Genomic DNA, 5,947 nt, shown 5'->3' with positions numbered 1-5,947 from the left:
TCATCTGACGGCTGATTTTACGGATCCGACGTCAAAACTGACAGCCATCGTTTCACCTTTCTATTAGTCCCATCCATATAGATGACGTGCCCTTACTGTTGCGTGTTTACACGCTCATCAGCCTCGGGAAGGAACAACCTCGGGAAACCACGACCTCGCCCTTCTCGAAGCTTGGGGGGCTTAGTGAGGATGGTCATTTCGGCTCAGATAAACCGAGTCTCGTACTCTGATTCCTCCCGAGGTCCCACCTCGGCACCTTGCTCATCGAGGACGTCAAAGCCTGTGTATCACCTCGGATTGAGTCTTCAGGTCATTAGCCGAGGTGACACCTGATTGATGGACGCTTACGACAGATGAGAACTGACACTTGATACGCCTGACATCTGATGGACAGCTACTCTGACACACGCCGTCTGAGACTGGCAAATGTCCCATCAAACCTTTTTCGTAAAGAGCAGTCAAATCCACCAGATGCACTGACCATCTCAGATCTTTAGGGACCTGTGCCGTCAGTCCCTCTTCCCAACAAATCCCCTATAAATACCCAGTGTATCCATTAAGATGGGGATGATGACCAATTATCTGGTAAAGACATACTGATACTCTCTTCAATTCACATATTCTCTCATTCCCGAACTGACTTAAGCTTCGGAGTTCTACCGGGGGATTCAGCCCCTCTAGCAACTTAAGCAGGTGACCTCGTCCCAGTGGACCACCCAGAGTACTCAGAAGGTTTACTCCAGCAGTACAGAATTCACCTCTTCACAGGACTTTGAAAATTGGGTCAATATGGCTATTATATTACAGAGTAATAATTGACAAGCCGAACTCCAACCCATCCGAATTCACTCTAACACCTCCAAGAATCTACGGTAATGGTGATCGAGCTCCCGGCCAACTCCAGTGAATCAAATTTAACGCGTGGAGGGTACTGACCGGATTACAAGAAACTTTAGAAAATACACTATTTTAATGCTTTTTGTTTTCACATCAGCTACAGGAATTTCATGAATAAATATGTTAGAATTTTCTCAAATATGTGGTCTTCTATCAATCAAATCATTAGAGGACCAGAAATGGTCCATTTTGACTATTCTGCCTAATAAATGCCTCAGGAATTTTGGAAGGGATTCTTGGGTCGTTTCTTGTGAAGACATGAAAGCAGTATTTTGAAAATCGGATCAGATCAATTGGTTCGATAGATTAAATCGTAAATTAGTCATAACACCGATTTGATTCTGTGTTAGAGTTGATTTTGTCAAAATTGGAATAGCTTTCAAAGTAAATGCCAAACATAGAGAGAGCAAAATGTCTGAAAGCACGGCAGAGCTTGCAATTCTTGAATGCTACTTTTGATTGACTTCACAAAGTCGTTATACTCAACACTTGAATTCTGAAACTTCATGAAACTTGTTTAGAAAAGAAACACAATGGAGAGAAAGGAAGACAAATTGTAGGCCGGAATTAAACTCTATCGATTTCACTTTCGTTCCAATTCCGTGGAAAAATAGATTTCTAATTTCAAAAAATTACACCTTCACCCCTTATTTCCATGTATTTGATCACTAATAAATCCGGTTTGCTTATGTCAACAAATAGATATTAGATGAATATCCAATATACCATTATGAACCTTTATACTAAAAGTTCAAACAAAAAAGAAAAGAAAAACTCTTTCGCTTCTTTCTCTCCCACCAAAACTATGACCACAACAGTTTTTTAAGGAGCAGAGTTGCACTATTGTTGGGGGAGGGTTAAGATAGATGGTAGGGGGGAGAATTGTAAGCAAGAGATTCTAGATTTAAAATCTTTCTGTTACCAAAAAAAAAAATAATAATAAAAGCACACCATTGTCGCCAAGTCCACGTTCATTAATGGAATCACAGGCTGTAAGCAAAAAAGAAAAACAAGAAGACCAATAGAAAGCTCTTTGTTCTACTACTAGAGTAACGACCACCACAGTCAATTCCACTATGGTTCTACTATCGTAACCCAAAAAGATATTCCAACAACACAAAATGCATATTCTATAAGCCAGAAAGGAAAAACTCACGCACAGTGATGTGCTTGCATATCATCCTTATTACATCCACTTCTATGTTACTCATCTTTATTGCATCCACTTATATATTAGTCATTGTTAATAAAATTCAATATATCATTTCTTAGTTTATTCAAGTAAATAAAGTGACAGAAAGGTTGGATTGGATGGTAAGATAAAAGAAATTATAAGTAGAAGATTCTGTTTTTGAAGATCTCCCACTTACGTAAAACAATATGGCTGCTGCCCTCTTAAAATGGAAAGTCAGTTTTGCCAACCAGAATAATTCCCTCTTTATATCATGGAAAAATGGCTAACCAAAACCAGGTGCTGGTGTTTCATTCAATAATGATAGATGTGTCAAGTGTCAATAGATTGGACCTCAAAAATTCTAATATCAGCACTACACTCTATGACTTCTCATTTTCATCATTGCTAAATATTGAATACGTTGATCCATCCATGAATGAGCTTTTTGGCAGCATATTACCCCGGATTGGTAAGATTTCACGTTCAATCTGTTGCCACGAATATCGAGCCTGAATTTGGCTTGTTTTGAAATCTTCAAGTCCTCCACTTGAACGAAAATCACTTGACTGATTCAATTCCAAAGCCAATAAGCCAGCTAGTCTCGGAAACTTATCATTGCATTCTTTTTTGACCTCTAAACATTTTTTTAGGTCTAACCATTTACCAGCTCCAATTCCACCTACTTTACATAACCTGAATAAGCTGGAGAATTTGTTCCTCTTCCAAAACAACATTTATTGTCTCATTCCAGTTGGAATACGGCAGTTGAAATCACTTTTACTAATTCTCATTAGATGATTTTACTAATTAATCACAACAATTGAATTAAATACGATTCTACCGGAAATATTCTGGTTGAACAAAATTAATATGTTACTCGCTAATTGAATAATCTTAATTAAAACTACAAATTATTTTTTGTTATAGTCATGAATTAACAAGTTGGTAATCGAATAATTCCCGGAGAACATGAGTTTTGTTAACTTATAATTCATTTTGGAATAGCATGTGCAAGAAATGAAACCAATAGTTGTCACTGGTTGTCTTTTAAAGCAAGTAGCATCGGTTTAATTCAATTCAAGGCTACTTAAACATTTTCTTTATACAAAATCGGTATTTTATGCACAAATCGATGTACTGTTTGTGCAATTTGACAAGTTGTCGAAGCCTGTGTAATAATAAAAATAAACCTAATTCCCAAATAAAATAGCCAAAACCCGATTCCAAGTACTGGAGCAGGGACTCTAGGTGTGCAATGGGTTACTTGATTCACCCTGTTCTCGAAGAGTTTGCTTGATCCGATATACCCGAATGGGATGACTACTACATAAATAATTATTAATTTGTAAACAGGACAAGTAGGGTCGTATCCTCAGGAACTGGGTGTATTTGTCTCTTTAGAAATCCAAAGTAACATAGGGGGTGTTTTTGTATAGAGGATGACAATTAAAACAATTCAACTAAAAATAAAGTAGCCAACTAAAAATTAAATGACAATTCACTAAAATCAAGGCAATAATAATTAAATGTCTAGCCAAGAAATAATTTCAGCAATGGTTCACCTAATTGATTATCGATGCACAAGCAATTCCAATTATTTATTAATAAATAGGTTATAACTGTCAGACAAGCGATGACAGTCAACCCCTCCTTACTGTGTCGGTGATTAAGGTACGCCCATTAATCACTACTCTAATTGAGAAATAATCTCAGGTACGTCCATAAGATTTAATTCCCTAATTGCCTTACATATTAGAGGAGCCCTATTCTAACCAAATAACGCACTACCAGGGTTATTTCATATTAGCTCGCGTATCCCCCTGACACAAATCTAATTGTGTCAGTTGTCACTATTTCAAGGCAAATAAACAATTATGGATTTAAATGCCCTAATTGACAATAGATTACCAAATTAACTAATTATCCGGATCTAAGATAATCAATTAATTAAATAATCATAAGTGCTGTAATCAAAGAATATGCGAATACCAATAAATAAGAGAAAAAGATAAAATTAAATCGATCTCACAATTTTTTTTGGCGAACCAAAGCCTCTATTGTTCCTTGACTAGAGTGATAAAATTAGTTCATCCTTGATGAACGAAGCCCACAGGAAATTGAAGCAACAGTAGCGGCCATTAGCCTTGTTCGTGAGAATTCAATTTGATCGATTGAATAAGGAAAAACCAGCAACTACAAAGAATGATTCAATTCTTCATAAGATTCCTGACATGCGGAGTAGTAGTCCACTACCAAAAGCTAAGAAGGAAAAGTCCAAAAAGAAAAAGCTAAGCTAGAGGTCCCTTATACGAAGAAGGAAAAGCTCCCAAAGAAAAATCAACAACTAAGCTTCCAAGTAGTCCGCCAGTTCTCTGCGTTTCATTCTAATCTCTATCCCCCGCTCTCTGCTGTGCGGCGGCCAAGGAAAATAATATTTTAGCCGTCCTTTCCCCTCCAGCAATTACTAAAATGGGCAAAAAATTTTCTTTGCCAGCAATGTCTCTGGAATAAGCTCTGTCACTTAGACTCCTTTCCTGTCAAATTGACATTTGTTATCATATTTTTGTTCTACTCCCTGAAATAAATGCAAAATACTAAAAGTGAGTAGAATTCAACAATTAATCCACATCGGATCAGGTAATAGGGAAAATTAATAATAAAATAAATGATAAAATTGCAACCTACCAATCCCCCCCACACTTAAACCATGCTTACTCTCAAGCATGAGAACAGCAAACAAGCACTAATATTTGACCATGATCATTGCTCCATCTACCATATTGCCAAAATACCAAGAGAAAATCATATATCAAATATCAGTGATCAAAATTCGAGAAACATCACCTCGGTTAGCTTCTAAACCACAAACTCTTTCAATTTCAAGTTAACTAATCTAAGAAAAAGGAATGATGCACAACATTTATCAGCAAATGGTCCAAATATTAACCAAAATCTCAACATTAAATCCATAAATTGGCAAGCTGACTTCTATCACACACTAAAACAACCTATGTTTTTTTTCACGTTTTTTATTATTTATTTTTTCCTTTGTTTCTTTTTTCTTTTTTTTTTTAAGATAGCACAAAGGCTTAGTCTCTAGCTATTAGAGCCTTTTGACGCGAACTCCAATATTTTTCAGATGAAGGAGCCCGGTTACTCAGTTCTTATCGCTATACGACCACGTACTCATAGAAATTACTACTTTTTGACTCAAAAATCGATACTTTTAGATGAAAATCCTCGATTACTCAGTAGTAACTAATAGCGGAGTACAGTCAAGTTTATTTACAGCCAAATAACACAATAATGCAGAATAACACCACTAAAAACAAAAATAGGAGCAGCTAGCCTCATTATTGCCAAACATGGAGAATTACAGTTAATATTGGACCAATTCACATGAAAATGCCAACAATTATTCCCTATGCCTAGAAAAGTTAACCAAGATCTCAAAAAAGTCAAGCAATCACTAATATTCACCAAAGAGATGTTCTAGACTCAACCACATTAATTTGATACACTTTTATTATTAAAACTTGGCAATAATAGAATTAGAGTCAACAACCCAATATCAAACTTTGGCATTCACATGAGAGCTAATCACTAAAAAGAAAGAAAGAAACTGAACAAAAGATAGACAAATAACAAACTAGAAATAAAGGAAAAACACCTAAAAACTAAAAACTACTAAAAACTAGAACCACAACTGATCCCCCCCACACCTAAACGATACATTACCCTCAATGTAGCAAATAAACATCAAAAGTAGGAGAAAGGGCAACAAAACTTCCCTGAAATCGGGTCAAAGTGGTGGGTGATAACCAAAGTGAGGCGTAAGACCTGCACGATAGATGAGGGCTGCCAAATTCAAGTGCG

This window comes from Coffea eugenioides, chromosome 3 (genome assembly GCF_003713205.1).
Source record: "Coffea eugenioides isolate CCC68of chromosome 3, Ceug_1.0, whole genome shotgun sequence".
Taxonomy (NCBI): domain Eukaryota; kingdom Viridiplantae; phylum Streptophyta; class Magnoliopsida; order Gentianales; family Rubiaceae; genus Coffea; species Coffea eugenioides.
This window is presented reverse-complemented; position numbering follows the sequence as displayed.